Source organism: Ornithorhynchus anatinus, chromosome 1 (assembly GCF_004115215.2).
Source record: "Ornithorhynchus anatinus isolate Pmale09 chromosome 1, mOrnAna1.pri.v4, whole genome shotgun sequence".
Lineage (NCBI taxonomy): Eukaryota > Metazoa > Chordata > Mammalia > Monotremata > Ornithorhynchidae > Ornithorhynchus > Ornithorhynchus anatinus.
The window spans coordinates 146,019,337-146,040,890 of NC_041728.1; the positions used below are offsets into that span (position 1 = coordinate 146,019,337).

Genomic DNA, 21,554 nt, shown 5'->3' on the forward strand with positions numbered 1-21,554 from the left:
GTAATCTATCTTGTCATGCTTTTACCTTTCAGTCATAAATACAATGAATATATACTTATACATATATATGTAGAAATGAATGGAATATGTAGAAATATATATGGAAAAAAGTTTCATATATGATAACAATAGTAGTAGTAATAATAATGAAAATAATAACAACTGTGATGTTTGTTAAGCACTTACTATGTCTCAGGCACTGTACTAGGTGCTGGGGTAGATACAAACAAATCAGGTTGGACACAGTTCCTATCCCCATTTTGAGGATGAGGTAATTGAGGCACGGAGAAGGGCGTGACTTGCCCAAAGTCACCCAGCAGACAAATGGTGGAGCTGGGATTAGAACATAGGTCCTTATGACTCGTAGGCCCATGCTTTATTCACTAGGCCATGTTGCTTCTCGCATACCACCTAATGGGGCCTTTTGAATATCTATTTAATCCTAATTGTAACCCTATGAAGTAGGTAGATTAATCAGCAGTGGTATTTATTGAGTGCTTACCTTGTGCAGAGTACTATACTAAGCGCTTGGAAGAGTATAGTAGAGTAGAAGGACACCTCCAGGAGCTTACAATTTAGTAGGAGAGGCACACATTAAAATACATTTTTGGTAGATAAATCCTATTTTCAAATTTAAGAAATTGCAGTCCTAAAGAGTTTAACTAACTTGGTCCAAATCATGGGTATGGGCCAGTGTATTGTGGTGGAAAGAAGAGACAAATGGTTTCTGGCTTTTACTCTAATGCTCTCGAATGATAATTAAGCTCTTAGTATGTGTCAAGCACTGGGGTAGATATAATGGAATCAGGTTGGACAGCCCCTGTCCCATATGGGGCTCACAGGTAACTAAGGCACAAAGAAGAGAAGTGACTTGCCCAAGGTCACACAGCATTCATTCAATCATATTTATTGAGCACGTACTGTGTGCAGAGCACTATACTAAACTCTTGGAAAATATAATTCAGCAATAAAGAAAGACAAACCATGGCCACAGCGGGATTACAGTGGTCAATTAAAACCTACATTCTCTGACTTTCAGGCCCATGCTTTTCCCACTAGACTATGCTGAGACTGCCATCTCTATATTTATAAAGTACACACATGCAGTATAAAATTAATGGTGGGGCATTAATTAGTGACTCCCTGGCTCAATAACCCTCAAGCAGAGAAGAAGTAGAAATGATAGTGAACAACTGGAACTCCTGTTCCAGGAGTCAGCACCTCACCTGCCTACCAGAATCTAGGTCCATGTTGTCTGTTCCCTGAGAAGAAAATAGAAGCGTCCTGGGACTCAGACCCATGGTAAGACCTCGTAAAGGTAAATACAGAAGCTACTAGTCCACCAAGGTCCTTTTCACACATATTCGCCAGTCCCTGGGATCCTTGGTGGATAGCTTGGTGAAAGCTGGGTGAAAAACATGAGAAAAATAGCTGAATCTCTAGTAGTTGCTGAAGTGTGAACTGCAAGGGATCTGTGGAAGTGGAGAAAGCAGAGCATATGTTTTAAATTTCTAGGGAAGGCTAGCAGTCTGTTGGGATACAACTGTGACAGACAGCTCAGTTTGGAATGTAGCAATCTCTTGAGGAATTTACAGTCTAGTTTTAGGAGACAGATGGTAAAATCAATTCAGTATCCAGTGTCAAGAAGAGATAGCTATGGGGAACTTCATGGAGGAATGGAAGAAGGGTGGAGAAGGGTCAGCCATAGCGAGCTGAGGGTAGAAAGGCAGAACTTTCCACAGCAGAGTCAATGCATGGCCATCTTTAGACTGTGAGCCCGTTATTTTAGACTGTGAACCCGTTATTAGGCAGGGATTGTCTCTATCTGTTGCCGAATTATACATTCCAAGCGCTTAGTACAGTGCTCTGTACATAGTAAGCGCTGAATAAATAGTATTGAATGAGTCTTTTCTTCTTCCCCAATTCCCCAGTGCGACCTCTGATTCTCCTACCACCATTCCCAAGGCTAACATTCCTTTAGCTCTTTGCTTTTTTCCCATTAATCCCTCAATGTCATTGTCCCCATTATTTATGATGTTTTAACCTGGTTTTGAGACACTATGCTAATAGTTCTTTAAAATATTGTTTTTGTTCCTGAGTTTAATAACAAGTTTATGTGACCCTAATCAAACTGTTTCACTGGATTCCAGGTTAAAACACTGGACAATATTTTATTTCCATTTTCCAGACAAGGTTTCTGATTTGAGATGCTGAGAAAGATACACTTTTGTATTTATTTTATAGGGCTGGCTCATTCTGTAACAACTATAAATTATTGTGTTAAATTTGTACCTAAACTCCATTGGGGAGTTAGGTGATTTCTCTGCATATCAATGGGGCTAAAAACAGTTTAAAAATACTCATCTCACTCAGGATGATCAGTTTTCATAAATTCAAGACCATCATTTTAGCTTGTCATCCTATTGTGTGGTTCCCTCCTATAATTGTGTGTGTTTGGTTTTACTGTAACACTATGCTACTTGTTTTATTTTGTTTTGTTGTCTGTCTCCCCCGTTTAGATTGTGAGCCCATTGTTGGCAGGGATTGTCTCTATCTGTTGCCAAATTGCACATTCTAAGAACTCAGTACAGTGCTCTGCACATAATAAGTGCTCAATAAATACTATTGAATGAATGTATGAATGAATATGCACAGGCAGTGTTTACTCTCTTGTACGTGTATGGTACTCCTGAGCCATTCATTCCCAAATTTTGGTTTTTCAGCTTCTAACAAGCCAGATGAACACTGATTTGTGTCCCAAGTGGGTTTGTATCCCTATCTTCTCTCTTATGTGAAGGGTATCAAATTTATCATCTCAAGGAGAAGCACAATGAGCCCAATACTCCCTAAAAGCACCATTGAAGCAGTACTTTTTTCAAAGCTAGAAAATGATCAGAAAGTAAAATAATCAAACAATTAATGGATTAAAGGGATTTATTGAAAACTTATTGAGTGGTAGATGCTACTCTGCACACTGTAAGTGCTCAATAAATATGAATGACTAAATGAATGAGAGAGTACAATAGTATCAAGACACATTTTCCCTACCTCAAACTGATGAATGAAGACAGAAAAGAATGGTATATAGATGCTGAAAACTAGAAGAACCAATATGGCAGGAATCAGTGCAAACATGTCAGGAAGAAATACCAAGAATAAAAAGTACAGGTAAATGTAAAACCAATACCTGGATAAATAAAAATCTACATATATTTATATAAAAGTGCTGATGTTACAATTGAAGTACATAAGTGGCAGGAGTGAGTAATGGTCTGAAGCAGCTGGAGTGTGAATAAATTGGGGAAGCTGGTTTTTATGAGGACTTTTATGAATGCTTTCAAGATGAGGTCTGGTGGATTTGTGGAGAAAGGAAAGGGATCTGGGGGAAGGGAACTGGATTAAAGCATTTGATTTAAATATTTAAATAGCCACTTTCTTGCAATTCCATCAATAGTCTATTTATTGTGCACAACTTGCCTTGAATATAGCTCTGCAAACTTGGATGAAAGGTTGATTTAATCAATTTTTCTAATAAGTAGGAAGGTGGATAGATTAAAGAAAATATTTGTTTTGATTTGCAAGGTTGACACAGCTGGTCAAACAGTATGTGCTGATGCTGAATAGACTTGATTGTCTTTGAAACTTTCTAAGGGCAACCTCTTTTCATTTTGTGTTCTATTTTCCCATTTATGTTATTCCGAAGATATGGTATAATGACAACTATGTGCTGGACATTTTCACCTTGGTATTAAATATGTTTTTATATCTATTGATTTCTTTCTCCATGAGCTTTAGGTTAAAGGATTTATCTTAATCTCCTTTCCCTGACAACCCTTTTCTGGGTTTGGAATTTAGCTAATTTTCTCCACACTTAGTTCCATGAATGCACTGCAATTGCCTACTCCTGATTGGTCCAAAAGGTACCTAAATATTTGTTTGATCTCTAGCATCACTTATTTATTTATGAATTAGTTCAAATCTGTGGACTAAACTGACTCCCCTTTTCCTCTTCTCACCATGTATTTACCTATTTTTCTCTCAGATCATCATGTTACATCTTAACTCAGTAAAAAAGATGAAGTCCTGTTTTTTTTAAATCCATTTAAGAAGACCAAACCTACTTATTTTAAGGCCAGAAATAAATAACCAAAGTGAAATATTAAGAGCTGATTTTGAATTCATGCAGTGTGGACAGCTAATCCATATAATTCAAGGTGGAAAACCTGTTGGATTGCTTACACTACCTGAACTCTAAAGACAACTGACCAGCCTTCCATTTTCTTTATGACAGAATACATGCAATCTGAGCAAACTTCTTCATAAGACTTTAGATGCTGAGAGGAATTTGTGATTGGTCAGAAATTCTCATCCTCAACACATCAACTAGAGAGACATTTCAAGAGGTCACTGGTCTTTCCCCCATCAATCAATCAAAACTATTTTGAGTGCTTATTGAGTGCTAAGCACTGTATGAAGCCTTGGGAGAGTAGAACACAACCAAAACTGGTGTTTTCTGCCTGCAGCTAGCTTCAGATTTAATGTGGGACAGACAAAATTATTTACAACACTGGGAGCTGGAGGGAAAACAAGGATATAGATGTAGAACATATTTGTCAGGATGAAATAGCTGAATAATGAAAAATACATTATTATTTGTATTTTATTATTATCATTGCTGTTGTTATTATAGTTATTAAGTCCTTGCTATGTGTCAAGCGCTGCTTTGAGCACTGGGATAGATAAAAGTTAATCAGGCTGGACACAGTCCCTGTCCCACGTGGGGCTCACAGTCCCAAGTATGAGGGAGCACTCTAATCTGGCTCAGCCACTTGTCTGCTGTGTGACCTTGAGCAATTCACTTAACTCTGTGCCTCAGTTACCTCATCTGTAAAATGGGGATTGAGACTGTGAGTTCCACAAAAGACGGGACTGTGTCCAACCGGATTTGCTTGGATCCACCCCAGCACTTACTACAGTCTGGCACATAGTAAGCACTCAACAAATACCATAATTATTATTATTATTATTATTATTATATGAACTTCTAGGAGAACTATTGGTGATTCAGTCCCTACTGGGTCACCAATGACTCTCCCCAGAAGTTCATATGGTACAGTACTAAATCAAGTGATAACTTTAATAATTTAATCTAAATTCAGTCCAAGACACTTACGGAGTTGGCATGGCACTCCAAAATTACCTATTTCAAGAGCTAATAGAGAACAACCATTGGGATAGGCCTTTGTTAAATTGTTAGGAGTAAATTGTTAAGATTGTTAGGATTGAGAAGCAGTTTACTCTAGTGGCTAGTGCATGGGCCTGGGAGCCAGAAGGACCTGGGTTCTAGTTCTAACCCTGGTTCTGCCCCTGGTCTGCTGGGTGTCCTCGGGCAAGTCACATAACCTCTCTGATTGAGTAACCTTGTCTGTAAAATGGGAATTAAGACTGTGGGCCCCATGTGGGACATGGATTGAGTCTGACCTGACTAGTTTGTATCTCCCTCAGCACTTAGGTACAGTGCTTGGCACATAGTTAGCACTTAACAAATATTATTAAAAAAAAACACTGTGTTTTTTAACACATTTACTGTCAAACCTGAAAACTGGTGTGCCCACTCTGTTGTATTTTACTGCCCCAAGTGCTTAGTACAGTGCTCTGCACATAATAAGTACTAAATAAATAACACTAATGATAATGAAAAAATGCTGAAAATGTGCTATATTTTAGGCAAAATTTATTGTAATTTCTGGCTCCTTGTCACAGGGGCTCTCAGATAAGAAGTTCAGACATCTTTTAGCACTATGAGAAGCTGAGATTTAGATGGATTAAATAAGATGCTTACTATATATGTAGTACTTATACATATGAAGGCAAATAAAGTGCTTAGAATAGCTAAAGTTTGGTGTTAGGTTGACCAGATTATGCCTTGAGGATCAACTGGAGAAGACTTCTTGGCATTTTAGGAGGGCTTTGAAGACAGGAAGTGTTTAATGAATTGGGGGAGGGGGAGGGGAGTTCTGGGCTGAGGGAAAATGTGAGTTGAGTCATTCATTCATTCATTCATTCAGTAGTATTTATTGAGTACTTACTATGTGCAGAGCACTGTACTAAACACTTAGAATGTACAATTCGGCAACAGATAGAGACAATTCCTGCCCAATGATGGGCTCGAAGGGAGGGTGTGAAAAAGAATACAGTAGATTTTCCATAAGAGTCAACAGCAGGAGAACAAAATTCCTGAGTAGTAATTAATGAGTGGAAATGGTAGCTTTAGTTAAAGAATCACTTTGAGTCCTCCATAGGATGGGACCAAGAAATTAATACATCTGGATTTTTTTTAAGAAATTGTGACATACCTTTCCCCTTTAAACCACTGACATCTGAACAATACTTACCATTTATTTTCAATGATATAGTGTGCAAATGTGCAAGGAATTCTCTTTCAGTGACATGTGCAGTCATGGGCACATGAACAGTGTCATCTTGATGCATAAGGACAACTCTACACTGCACAAAAAAATAGAAAAAACAGAAACTGTTTCTCAAGGATGCTAATGTCTTGTTACCTGCCAGTCAAAAGAAGGGGGTCACCCAACTGATAACATCAGCTGGAGCCCAGCCAACATGAAGGGGAGATTAGAGAAGAGGGGGTGGCAAGAAAGGTGACAAAAAGTCCCTGGTAAGACTTTTGTCTGAAAAGTTATACTCAAGCAACATTTTTTGTTTTTAGAAAAGAAAATTACCACCTGAGAAAGTTCTAAAGCCTGAGGGCAACGAGCTAAGTGGTCTTTAGGAAGGGTATTTGGCAGGACATGGGGAATTGCATGATGGTCAGGCAATCTATTTATTGACTGCTTACTTTGTGCAGAGCACTGTACTAAGCACTTGGAAAAGTTAACAATATAGCAGACACACTCCCTTCCCATACTGAGCTAAAATACATACTGTAAAAGCAGTTGAAGTCTGCAGAGCATACTACTCAGCCCAGTGAAAGGGTCTGATGTTCAACCCTCTGGCAAGCCAGTCAGTTTGAATTGCTGATGTCCCGTTTAAATATTCAAGTAGGTCGACAGCTACGAAGCCACCTCTGCTCACCGGTGTACCAACTTTCATTTCCTAAGCAGCACAATATCTATTGATAACCTCGAAATAGTAACAGCATCATTTATTGTACTTTTTTATGGGAGGTTTATAGGATAAATGTATGTTAAAATAAACTAAATTTACAGATTTTAGTAATAATTTAGAAATGATAAAAAGTTGCCAAATACAATTATTTAAATTGTCCCTCAGATTATGGAAATCTTATTAAAGCTTTATTGCTACTTAGTTTTGTCTGAATTAACCTAAGTGTGCTAGTGAGAGCTTTGATAAATTGGGAAGGCTGAAAGATTGAAATGGTCATAGTGTTTAAGTTATATTACATTTGAATCTATTTAATTGACTATTTTTGTAAACATGGGGTTCCTTTGTGGAAAAAAAATATGCTTTTAACTTTTCATTCAGTCCTTGTTGTTTTTTTCTAACTGTACCAAACGAAAAAGAAAAATCTCCCTTGAGGCTTTTGTATTTCTCTTTCATTAATTTGCTTTCAATGCATGTATACTATATAATTATATGTTCATGTTGTCATGGTGATTTAGTTCTAGAATTGTCAGAATATGGCAGTCACTCGCTTAAAGCAGAACCATTGATGTCCAGTAAATTCAACAGTATGATGGCAGCATCTGAGCAATTTTACCCTTATTTTGTGAAGAAATATTCATCAAGAATTAAGGGTTTATCTCCTCCAACCGGCCACATTATTTCTCCGACTTTATTGACTCCTTTACCCATTGCCTGTGCCAGCTGTTTCTATCAATTGTATTTCTTGAGCACTTACTGAGTGCAGAGCACTGTACTGAGGAGAATAGAGTATAACAATATGAAGCACATTCCCCACCCACAACAAGCTTACAGTCCAGAGGGCAAAAAAGACATTAATATAAATGTACAGATTTGGATATGTACATTAGTGTTATGGGCTTGGGGATAAGGGTGAATAAAGGGAATAAATCAGGGTGATGCAGAAGAGAATGGGAGAAAAGAGAATGTGGGCTTAGTCAGGGAAGTCCTCTTGGAGATGTGCCTTCAATAAGCATTTGAAGGTGGGGGGAGTAATTGTCTGTCAGATATGAAGAAGGAGGGCATCCCAGGCCAGAGGTAGGATGTGGGCAAGAAGTTGGCAGCAAGATAGACAAGATCGAGGTACAGTAAGAAGATTGACATTAGAGGAGTAAAATGTGTGGGCTGGATTGTAGTAGGAGAGTAGCAAGGTGAGGTACGAGGGGGCAAGGTGATTGATACTTTAAAGCCAAAGGTAAAGAGTTTCTGTTTGATACAGAGGGGCATGGGCAGTCACTGGAAGGAGTGGGGAAACTTGGATTGAATGTTTTTGTAGAAAAATAATAATAATGTTGGTATTTGTTGAGCGCTTACTATGTGCAGAGCACTGTTCTAAGCGCTGGGGTAGATACAGGGTAATCAGGTTGTCCCATGTGAGGCTCACAGTCTTAATCCCCATTTTACAGATGAGGTAACTGAGGCCCAGAGAAGTGAAGTGACTTGCCCACAGTCACACAGCTGACAAGTGGCAGAGCTAGGATACGAACCCATGACCTCTGACTCCCAATCCGGGCTCTTTCCACTGAGCCATGCTGCTTGTGAAGTGTGGACTGGAGTGGGAGAGATAAGGAGGCAGAGAGATGAGGGCTGGAGATGTAAATTTGGGAAACCATGAGCGTAGAGGTTGAAGCCATGGGAGCAAATGAGTTCTCCAAGGGAGTGGATGTAAATGGAGAATAAAAATAATAATAATAATAATAATGGCATTTGTTAAGTGCTTACTATGTGCCAAGCACTGTTCTAAGCGCTGGGTTGGGGGAGATACAATGTAATCAGTTTGTCCCACATGGGACTCACAGTCTTAATCCCCATTTTCCAAATGAGGTAACTGAGACACAGAGAAGCTAAGTGACTAGTCCAAAGTCACATGGCTGACACGTGGTCGAACTGGGGTTAGAACCCTTGACCTCTGACTCCCAAGTCTGTGCTCTTTCCCCTGTTCCGTGCTGCTTCTCAATAGCACTGAAGAGGACCTAGAATTGAGCTTTAAGGGATTCCTAGTTAGAGGGTGGGAGGAAGAGGAGGAGCCTGTGAAGGAGATTAAGAATGAGCGGCCAAAGAGATAGGAGGAGAAGGGAAGAGGAGGAGCCTGTGAAGGAGATTAAGAATGAGCGGCCAAAGAGATAGGAGGAGAATCAGGATAGGACAGTGTCAGTGAAGCTGAGGTTGGATAATGTTTTCAGGAGGAAGAGGTGGTCCACGGTGTCAAAGTCATCTGAGAAGCTGAGGAGATTAGGATGGAGTAGAGGCCATTGGATTTGGCAAGAAGGAGATCATTTGTGACCTTTGAGAGAGTGGTTTGTGTGGAGCAAAGGAGACTGAAGCTAAATTGGAGGGGATCAGGAGACATTGAAAGAGAGGAACTTGAAACGGCAGCTACAGACAACTCGCTCCAGGAGTTTGGATAGGAATTGTAGAAGGGAGATGGAGCCATAACTGGAGGGAGCCATGAGTCAAGGGAGGGTTTTTTTTAGGATAGGAAGACATGAGCATGTTTGAAAGCTAGGACTGAAGATAGCAGTCAGGAAGGGAAGAAGGGAGGGGGCAACTGCTTTGATAAAATGTGAAGGAATGAGTTCGGATGTGCAGGTGGAGGTGGTGGATTTTGAGAGAAGTCATGAGATCTCCTCTTGAGGTATTGCTGGGAAAGATGGGAGAATTGAAGTGAAAGGAGGAGGGAGAGACTGGAGAAGAGCAGGGAACATGTTAGTGATATCATGCATGAGTTACAATTTTCTCAATAAAGTAAGTAAATATTGTGGGGCTGAAGGAAGGGTAAATAAAGGGAGCAAATCAGGGTGATGCAGAAGGGAATGAGAAAATAAGAAATAAGGGCTTAGTCAGGAAGGCCTCTTGGAGGAGATGTACCTCTAATAAAGCTTTGAAGGTGGGGAGAATTAATTGTCTGCCTGGGAGTCAAAAGGACCCTGGTTCTAATCCTGACTCTGCCACCTATCCCAGCTCTGCCACCTACTTGCTGTGTGATGTTGGACAAATCACTTAACTTCTCTGTGCCTCAGTTACCTAATCTGTGAAATTGGGATTAGGACTATGAGCCCAATGTGGAACAGGGACTGCATCCAACCCGATTTCCTTGTATCTACCCCAGCACTTAGTACAGTGCCTGGTACATAGTAAGTGCTTAACAAATATCACAATTACTATATGAAGGGAGAGGTCATTCCAGGCCAGAGTCAGGAGGTGGGTGAGAGGTTGGCAGTGAGATAGATGAGATCAAGGTACAGTGAGTAGGCTTGTATTATAGGGGCGAAATGTGCCAGTTGGGTTGTAGTAGGAAATGAGAAAGGTAAGGTAGGAAGGAAGGAGGAAGTTGACTGAGTGCTTTAAAGCTGATGGTAAGGAGTTTCAGTTTGATGTGGAGGTGGATGGGCAACCACTAGAGGTTCTTGAGGACTGGGGAAACATGGACTGAACATTTTTGTAGAAAAATGATCCAGGAAGCAGTGTGAAATATAGACTGGCATGGAGAGAGGCAGGAGGCTGGAAGGTCAGCAAGGAGGCTGATGCAGTAATCAAGGCAGAATGCTAAAGGCACCATATGATGTTTTATGTGTGTGTATGCTTGTCGTGTGCCTGCAAATCTTATCGAAACAAATTTAAATTTAAAAGTTAAGGAATCTAGCTTTTAGTGAGGGAGCATTCCAATTCATTTGGGAAAAACACCGGAGTAGTCATATAAGGTAGATAATGGTATTCAAGGAAGCTTGTTTAAATGAAGCCTTAATAAAAGGAATTTTGCTTGACATACTTGGTTTCAGATTGTGAGGGACAGGGACCATTCTAATTCTCTTCTTTCCCAGCTCTTAGTATAATTTTATGCACTCAGTAAATAAATACTATTATTACTACTACTAGACAGTGATCCTACAAAGGCAAGGCAAATTCCTTGGCTCCCATCTTCCATTCGTACAAGGCAATGAATAATTTCTTCCTCAACTCAGGAACCATGTAATATTATGCTCTTTACCTCCTGACCTTTGTTTCCACTCATTTTTAACAGCGGGATTCCAAGTTAAACTTGGCAAAACCAGGGACGTTTTTCCAAGCTGAAGGTCCTTGCGTGGTACCTGCTGTCACCCACATTTGTTTTACTGAAACAAGTTTGACCATTACCATTTTTTGAATTGGGTTCAACTAATTTACCAAGATCTGGTAATCTTGATTTTTTTTCTCTGTTCTTTATCATTTCACCTAGGTTTTATTCTCCAAGAAGATGTTCTGCAAATTACAGGGAAAAAAAATGTTTTCTAGAAGAGTTTTGCAGCAAATAAAACTGGCTTTATTTCTCCATACTTTCTCCTCCATTTCCAGGCTGTAGTTAATAGGAGCTTTGACTCTCAGTTCAACTTTGTTTCCTCCCTAAAAAGAATGTTTTCCTTTAGGGCTGAGAAGGGACGAGGAGTCAGAGAACAATGAAGTGGAGGGCGAGAGGAAATGTGGCATTGCTTTTGAGGAATAAATTGTATTTGACCAGGTTGTTTATAATTCAACCAAAATCAACTTTTCTTTCCATTCTGGGGGGACTTGGAAGTGGAAAGTATGTTATTAAAGTGCCACTGGAATTTCTACCACTCTAATGTAGAACCCTTTCTGTTCCTTCTTTTCCACCCAAATTGCTACAGCTCTGATTAATCTTTGTTTTTGCTGTCCCTAATGGAAGTCCCTAGAGGAAAGAGCATGGGTCTGGAAGTCAGAGGATATGGCTTCTAATCCCAGTCCTGCAACTTGTCTGCTGTGTGACTTTGGACAAGTCACTGAACTTCTCTGTGCCCCAGTAATCTCAACTGTAAAATGGGGATTAAGACGGTGAACCCCGTGTGGGACAGGGGCTGTGTCTGACCTGAATACCTTGCATCTACCCCAGTGATTAGAACAGTGGTTGGCTCATAGTAAGCACCTAATAAATTCCACAATTTTTTCCTGCACCCGGACTATTCATTCATTCATTCATTCAATAGTATTTTTTGAGCACTTACTATGTGCAGACCACTGTACTACGTGCTTGGAATATACAATTCGGCAACAGATAGAGACAATCCCTGCCCAATGACGGACGGGCTTACGGTCTAATCGAGGTAGACAGACGGACAGAAACTAGACAATATAATCATGATAAATAGTATCAAGGGGATGTACACCTCATTAACAAAATAGAGTAATAAAAATATATACAAACGAGCACAGTGCTGAGGGGAGGGGAAGGGAGAGGGGGAGGAGCAGAGGGAAAGGGGGTTTAGCTAAAGAGGTGAAGGGGGGAAGGGGAGGGAGCAGAGGGCGGAGGGGGAGCAGAGAGGGAGCAGAGGGAAGCGGAGGGAAAAGGGGAAGCTCATTCTGGGAAGGCCTCTTGGAGGAGGTGAGCTCTCAGTAGGGCTTTGAAGTAGGGAAGAGAGTTAGTTTGGCGGAGGTGAAGAGGGAAAGCATTTGGTCTCCCAGCCTCCAGTCTCTACTTCCGCTATTCTATACTTCGTGGTTGCATGGATCAGCTTTCTGAGCTGCATATCTCTCCTCTCTTCAAAACCATCCTCTGTTCTATCATCTTGTCCCTTATCAAACAAAAACTCCTCACAAATGGAGAACTATTATGGCTCTCTACCAACTCTACCTACCTTACCTATCTACTCTCTTTATCCACTCTCTGCCAAATCCTGCTCTTCATTCCTTCTTAGTGAACCTTCTGGTGGTATCTCACTCTTATCTTTCCTAATCAATCAATCAACCAGTGGTATTTATCGAGCACATATTGTGTATAGAGCACTGTACCAAGCCCTTGGGAGAGTTCAATAGAGGTGCAAGACATGATCTCTGTCTTATGTGATGCGCCTAAGTACCCCAGCCCTTAGTAGAGGGTTTGGCACATAGTAAGTGTTTAACAAATATCACAATTATTATTAGACATTTTCCCTGCCCTCAAAGAGCACCTCTTCCCATCCTCTCACTTATTCTGTTCCCCCAGCTTGGAAGTCCCTTGTGGAAAGAATATGGGCTTGGAAGTCAAAGGACGTGGGTTCTAATCCAGTGTGGCTCAGTGGAAAGAGCACAGGCTTAGGAGTTAGAGATCATGGGTTTGAATTCCGGCTGTGTGACTGTGAGCAAGTCACTTAACTTCTCTGGGCCTCAGTTACCTCATCTGTAAAATGGGGATTAAGACTGTGAGCCTCTCTTCCCCTCTTCAGAACCCTACTTAAAACTCACCTCCTCCAAGAGGCCTTCCCAGACTGAGCTCCTCTTCTCCCTCTACTCCCTCTGCCACCCCCCCTTTACCTCTCCACAGCTAAACCCTCTTTTTCCCCTTTTCCCTCTGCTCCTCCACCTCTCCCTTCCCATCCCCGCAGCACTGTACTCGTCCGCTCAACTGTATATATTTCCATTATCCTATTTATTTTGTTAATGAATTGTACATCGCCTTGATTCTATTTAGTTGCCATTGTTTTTACGAGATGTTCTTCCCCTATTTATTGCCATTGTTCTTGTCTGTCTGTCTGCCCCGATTAGACTGTAAGCCCGTCAAACGGCAGGGACTGTCTCTATCTGTTGCCAACTTGTTCATTCCAAGCGCTTAGTACAGTGCTCTGCACATAGTAAGCACTTAACAAATACCAACATTATTATTATTATTATTATTATTATTATTAATTCTAACTCTGCCTCTTGTCTGCAGTGTGACCTTGGCCAAGTCACTTAACTTCTCTAGGCCTCAGTTGCCTCATCTGTAAAATGGGGATTAAGACTGTGAACCCCATGTGGGACAGGGACTGTGTCTGACCTAATTACCTTGTATCTACCCCAGCACTTAGAACAGGGCTTGGTACATAGTAAGCACTTAACAAATACCATAATTGTTATTATCCTCATATTCGACAGGCCACAGCTCTCCCCACATCCACAGCCTTCCCACATTGTGAAGAAGTATGACCCAGTAGACAGAGAGCAACAATGGAAGTCCAGTGACTTTGGTTCTAACTCAAGCTCTTCTTGCTTGCTCTGTGATCTTAGCCAAGTCTCTTAACTTCTCGGTGGCCCAGTTCCTCATCTGTAAAATCGAGGTTAAATTCCTGTTCTTCCTGCCTTTTTTGACTGTGAGTCCCAAGTAGGACAGTGACTACATCTGATCTGCTTATCCTGTAAGCAAACAACACTCTTGCACAGAGGATTTGGCATATAGTAAGTACTTAACATATACTATTTTTATTGTTACTGTTAATATTACTTAAAGCTCTGGTAAAATCCTCCAACAAGACTTCTTCGTTTAAAATTTCTAAGGATGTTAAGTTGTAAAACCTAACAGCCAACTTTAACACATATGAATTTATTATATAATAAAATATATTGTATACAATATATTTAATGTGTATATTCAATTATTATTTGACCACTCTAGTTGTAAATATTTTTATGTTTGTCTCCTCTGCTAAGAACAAGCTACATATAGGCAGAGAATGGGTCACTTCTTTATTCTGTAGTTTCCAAGTGCCCAGTACAACATAACACATAGTACAGAATAGTATAATAATAATAATAATGATGATGATGGTATTCGTTAAGTGCTTACTATGTGCCAGACACTATATTAAGCACTGGGGTGAGTGTAAGCAAATCAGGTTGGAGACATTCCCTGTCCCAGGTGGGGCTTGCAGTCTCAATCCCCATTTTACAGATGAGGCAACTGAGGCACAGAGAAGTTAAATGACCTGCTCAAATTCATACTGCAGACAAGTGGCGGAGCCGGGATTAGAATCCATGATCTTCTGACTTCCAGGTCTGTGCTTTATCCACTATGCCATGCCACTTCCACACCTCCTGTGCTACATCTAATTTAGCAAAGGTGCTTAACACTTCCTCTTACACTGGTAGGAAAGAAGATAATACATAGGCCAAGTACATCCAGTGCTTAGAACAGTGCTTTGCACATAGTAAGTGCTTAACAAATGCCATCCCCATCATTATTATTATTAGCTTTTGCTGGTGTATAATGAACAATAGATCGGTCATTGTCTATTCTGGAATGAACAGAAACACACGAAGGTTAATTAGAAATAGCTAATCACTAAAATAGCAATATTTATGCTATTTATACCTATTTTGCCCAGTTGGTTTCATCTGCCTTTGGCTGAGTCTGGTTGTGACAATGTTCAGATCTTTTACTGAAAGTGGAACGATGGTCAAGGGACTGATAGAGGGAAGTAGGGCCTTATTCTTGTAGTTCCTGCTACCTGGGAACTACATTTCCCAGAAACCAGAGACCTCTGTTTCCCAGAAGCATTTGGGAATGGCAGTCAATTAGTGAGGCAGGTGGAATCTATTAAATTGAGGTGGAAGAGGGCTGGTTGGTTTTCTTTCTATCCCTGCCTGCTGTGACACCTGCAGCTTACCTGGATGTCATGTGCTATGTACTTGCTTGTGAGTTCCTACAATCAGAACATTATATCAAAGAAGGCTATCTTATGTATTTATGAAAGCTTGTATGTTGAAGCCTGGATCCCTAGAGATGAGTAGGAATTTAAATCTGCTTTAGCTTTACCTCTTTTCTCACTCTACACATTGAACTAAACTTCTAGGTCTAAGTCTTGAGTTTGGGAAACATCTGCGCTACCGTGAACTTTCCTCTGCTTTTAAATGTCACTGTCCAGTAGTTGCAGTTCTGTGGCTTGGAATTTTGATCTGAGCTATCTTAAAGAACACAGAATCCTATACTATTAAACACAAATTCAGATGGAGCAGGTAATCAAATTTTTGTAAAATACAAGTTAGTGAGAGGGTCAGTGCAGTGAATTTGGGAACAGGAGAAGGTGAGGGGCAATTAACAGATGAGGAGCAGAAAGTTGATTGAAGAACAAAGAGTGGTTTAGAGAAACAAGGCAGAAGATATAAGTGTAAATGAAGTTTAGTCTTAAATCCCAAGCAGCAACAAGGAATAAAATCCCAACAGTGTCTTTGGTGCTGAGGCAGCCTAAAGCTACTTTTAAGTGGTGAGGAAGAAGGAAAGGCTCATCCTGTGGACTATAAACACTTTGTGGGCAGGGATCACATCTACTGACTCTATTGAACTTTCCTCAGCATGCAGTACAGTGTTCTGACACAGTGAGTGCTCAATAAATACCATTGATTTATCCTGCCTCTGCCACTTGTCGACTGTGTGATCTTGGGCAAGTCTCATAATTTCTCTGTGCCTCACCGATCTCATTTGTAAAATGGGAACTGGTAGTGTGAGCCCCATGTGGGACAAGAACTATGTCAACCTGATTATCTTGCATCTACCTCAGTGCTTAGTACAGTACCCGGCACATAGTAAGTGCTTAACAAATACCGTGAAAAAACCCCCACACATCCAAAAAAGGATTTGTTGGTTTAAAAAAGTCATTCCATTAGGTCTTTGCACATTCAATTTTGGAGGTGTTTTAGAGAACAATTTTTTGAAAAATTTTGAACTTCTCAGTCTTTCTTATTGATTGCTTTTGGGAGATCTCATCATAGTGAGTTAAGGGGCTCAAATTTAATGTAGATAACCAAGCAATAAATTTTGCTTTTTCTCTGATTCAATAGTCCTTTCTCTGATTCAATTTGACAACACTTGTAATATCTGGCACTTATAAGTCTTTGATTATTCTCTTCAGTACTCAGATAATACCAATTATGCTTTCTCTTGGGATGAATGAAATGCTTTCCAGACATCGAATAATTAATTTCAATGTGCTTTTGGTTAAGGGGCAGTTAGGCGCTAGCTTCATGTTTTAGTTGGGAATCAAAACCCAGAGAGGTAGAAATGATTTGTCCAAAGTCAACCAGTAATTCCAGAAGGCTGTGACTCCTACCTTCCCACTCTGCACCCTGCTTGTTGTTAAAACCAAAATGAAACAAATCATGTTACGTGTTCACAATTCACTTGCTAATAGGTCTATAGAGGAGTGGCAGTAAAGATCCTAGAGTAGCATTTGTCTTTCAATTCTGGCTTCCAGAAAAATCAGAGGAAATGGACGCATAATCAAATATCCAGAGGTAGACGTAGTTCTTTGTGCAGGCTGCTGACAGGTGACTAGCTGACCCGTATGTCAAGTCTCCCTTCTATGAAGAGTAATCTGTGTGTAGAAAACAACCAGAACATGAATGTATAAAGCTGTTTTAACCTAGTTTTAGAAGGGCACTAGCAAGTGGGTCATTACCTCTGCCAGAAGATGCTTGTCAAATGTGGCCCTTATTTTGACAATTGTTTTCATGGGCAGTGGTTAGGGTAATTCCTCAAAGTCATTAGGCTATTGGTGGTTTATTGTGGTTTCTTAGGAGGAGCAGTGTGGCTCAGTGGAAATAGCACGAGCTTGGGAGTCAGAGGTCATGGGTTCAAATACAGGCTCTGCCACTTGTCAGCTGTGTGACTGTGGGCAAGTCATTTAACTTCTCCGTGCCTCAGTTTGCTCATCTGTAAAATGGGGATTAAGACTGTGAGCCTCATGTGGGACAACCTGATATCCCTCTATCTACCCCAGTCCTTAGAACAGTGCTATGCACATAGTAAGCGCTTAACAAATACCAACATTATTATTATAACACTTGTTGGGTTTTGATAATGTAATTAAAAATGTATATTCTACTCATCTCTTTTTCCTTAAACAAACACCATACAGCTTTTTTGAAAAACTTAAAGCATTAAAATACATGGCACCTGTAACTTCAGAATAGCTGATTAACATAACATAACCATAGATTTTTACTTTGGATTAAGGAAATATAAACCCAGAAAGTCAGTCTCTTCCACAGAGCAATAAAAAAGTTCACTGATTAGATGGTTGAAGAAAATTGTAATCACTTGAGTGTTTTTGACATCTTGTCAGAGCCAAAGTGGAGAACTTAATTCACCAATTTCAGTGCCATGAAAAACCCAAAAACCTCACTTTCTGGGTGGATCACTGCTTAAAATAGCATCGAATGATTTGTACTAAATGACATTGACTCAAAATTTCATTGCATCCTATTTTTGAAAGGAATTTCAGGTTAGCCCTGCGTTCAACTCTTGACTTTGAAATATTTCTGCTTGTAGGATAAAGAAAAGAGACTTGTTACCTATAACAAGCTCTAAATTTGATTCATGCTGGGTGGCATCTTTAAGCCCACATTTCTTGTTATTCTTAAAATCGGAGTGTGTGGCATTTGGAAGATGCTTTGTCTCGATCACAATACGTTGTTACTACTGAGTGAAATTTCTGAACCTGGGCAAAAAGAAGTACACGGAAAGATTTAAGGCAGAACTCTGCAAGCCAAATGCGACAATTATCTGCAGCTGAAAACAAGTCATTTTTAATGTGTCCAATCGGCCAAGAGGAGAGAGAAGAATTATAGGCCACCGTTCCTTCCTCTCTCACTCTCTCTCTTGCTCTCTTCCTCTCTCTCTAGCTCTTTTCTTCTTTCTATAGTTTATCATCCATAATTTCTGGATGTATTTTGCTTCTTTAAGCTGTTTTATCTGTAGGCTTATGAGGTCACTCATGTGTGAATTCCTTTGTTAGTCATCTCACCTTTTGCCTTGATGATAGAAAATTGATCAGGCCTAAAGTACAAGTTCAATAGACAACCCCCTTGGTCTTTTGTCTAGGAGAATAGCTACCATTGAAGGCCATGAGCAGGTTGCTATTAATATGACAGCCTGCTCTATCTCCCACTGTAATTTATAATGAAATACCTAATCTCCATTATTTTGATCCAAGCAGGCGATCCCATGAAAAAGTCTTTTCATCCAGTTCCCAATGGCTGTTACATGAGAAATGGCAAACCAATAATTTTTGTCAAGTTTTTTAAGCCAACAGAAATGCTTTTCCACTGCTACAGTTTCAAAAGGCACAGATAAAGCTCATTCACTGAGATGAATGAAAAAGCCATCTGGGGTTTTTCTTTTTGACTTCCTTTCCTTTTCTCCATCCTTGTAATCAAATTTGAGCAAAATCAAATGGGGCTTTCTATGAAAGTACCTTTTGTTGATCTGAACGAGCTGGTAATTTACAAAATACCCTTCTTTTGTGAGGAAGGCTAAAGAAAAAAAGAATCAGTAGCTTTTAAAGCTGGGCCTTGGTGGGACTCTAAATGCAATGAAAGCAGTCTGTGTTGAGAGATTGAAATGCATTTCAAAGCCAGGCCTGACTCAGGGTACAAGGAAGATAGACCTATGTGCATTTTGTAGGAAGAAAAATGTGAATGGAAAAGGGAGAAGGGGAGAGAGAAAAACTGGGGGAAAATCTGGATAAAACATTAAAGTAATCACTATTTTGGAGGTGCATTCGTCCTTACTGATACAGTGTAGGTAACCGGTGATAGAGAACTTGGATCTTTTCTCAATTAGGAGCCTAACAGTAAATGCTGATATTGTTGAAAGTTTGAGATTCGTGGGCTTGAGGAGCTGGATCAGATTGTGTGGTGGATTTTTTTTTTCCAACTCTTTCTTTTTCCTCCTTCCTTTGGGACCTTTTGGGAAAAGCCTCAAGAAAAATTGAAGATTCTAATTTTTAGTGTACTAATATTTTCATTTTTTCCCTCCTTTTTGCCTGCTAGATTTCTTCATGGTAACTATTCCTTCATTGATTTAAAAGAGCCAGGACGTGACAGACATCTGATAAATAGTAAGTAGTGAGTGATATCTTCTCTTATCCCTATTAATTATTAAGTGATAGATGCAATAAAGATGAAAATAGTTCTCCAGATGGAATTGTTCCTTCCTTTCTTTTTGTAAAGGAATAGATCTTTTATTTATAATCTGAATTGTTTGAGATGAATTTTTATCATGGTTAACTTTACTGTTTCTCTTACAAAGCCATTATTGGGTTAATTATGTTCTTTTTTAAAAAAATAACATATTACTTATTAGCTATTCTGCTATTTATGTTGTTATTCTGCTATTTATGTCTGAGTAGTGTATATGATTTCTGAACACTGTGTATTTATATTTTAAAAGGACAGTAATAAAATGAACAAATTGGAGGCATTATTTTCCAGAGGTTTCATTTATCCCGTTTCTTGATTAAAATACTAAATGGCTTTTCTTTCCAATATGCCTGTTGGGTTCCCCATCAACATTGTTTTGTGGTCAACCTTTTACTTATTTTTGAAATGAAATTATTGATACCCTTTGCAGCAGGCTGTCCTCCTGCATAAAAATCCAGAAACCAGCTTTTTCTTTTGCAAACTCATTTCAAGAACAAAGCCTAATTTAGATTTTTTTCTTTAGCTAAATAACTTTCCAAAGGGAATATTTGATTGAAAATGGATTCATTTTTCTATATGAAATTTCCTTATAACTGGGCAATATGAGTTTTGTGCCTAACTCAGACCCCAAATGTTCCTAAGTCTTGGGAGGCACCCAGTTGATATGTCTTGACGTATGCATAGAGCTTTACAACATGAAATAGGCTTTATTTTGGGTGAACAGTCTCCTTGTTAGCTCTGTGTGTGAGAATTCCAGGTAATGATCGAGTCCTATCCTCCCTTTGATTATTTACAGTCTTGGAGAAAGCATCCACAATTAATTAGTTTAAAGAGGGGTAGCTCAGATTGTTTAACAAAGGGGTTTGAAAGTGATTGCCTCTATCTTTCATCTAATCTCTTCAATCAAGTCAAAATTTCGGAAAGGATGGTTGTGAGCTGAATATATTTTTCTAGTTTTAGAAGCTTTCAATGGCTTTTCAACTTCCAATAATATTTATCATTGCTTGTGTTTTGGAACCATTTGCTGCCTCCTAATGACTAACTTATAAAATAGCACATGTGGCAAATAGCCAGGAAAGGCTGCATTGAACCTGAGAGATAAGATAACATTGATTCTGAAGGTATACAATGATGTGATTATTCCCTATTTCTATTTTTTATTGGTTTAAAGATTATTTAAAATATTCCTAGAGATGAGATTAAATATGAGATACTTATGATGCAGGGGTTATTTTCCTGCAAGAAAAGTTTGATTTCCTGTTTATCGACTGCTCAGAATATGCCAAGTCAGTAATTTTAAATTGCACGGAAGAATAAGAAATATTGCCTAAGAGCCATTACACATAAATTCAGGAGCAGTACCTGTATAAAATCCATTACTGAAATCTTTTGCTAATTGCATTACTTCTTATTTCCCTTAAATAATTCAGTGCAAATGGGTGGGAGATTAAAGGGCTGAATCAAATTACATGTGTGGAAGGTAGTACTGGGTCCTCAGCAGTACTGGATCCTCAGCAGTACTGGATATATATCTGTTCCATCACTCCTTGTTTCTGGTAGAAGATCTTTTTAAGGGGACATTTTTGCAGGGGGGACTTCCTTGTTTTTCAATTCATAACGGTGGCTGCAATTATTCTGCCTCTTCATGGAGATGTTACTGAAAACAGAGAGTGGAAATTAGATCAGGT

At 39.5% G+C, this 21,554-nt stretch overlaps 1 long non-coding RNA gene across 1 annotated transcript in view; it reads left to right on the top strand.

Moving 5' to 3' along the window:
* LOC120638585 overlaps positions 1 to 21,554 on the top strand; it is a 314,790-nt gene that overhangs the window by 56,927 nt on the left and 236,309 nt on the right. The window contains exon 2 of the long non-coding RNA XR_005660311.1: positions 19,717 to 19,784. This is a non-coding gene — a long non-coding RNA (uncharacterized LOC120638585). The remainder of the gene's footprint in view (positions 1 to 19,716; positions 19,785 to 21,554) is intronic.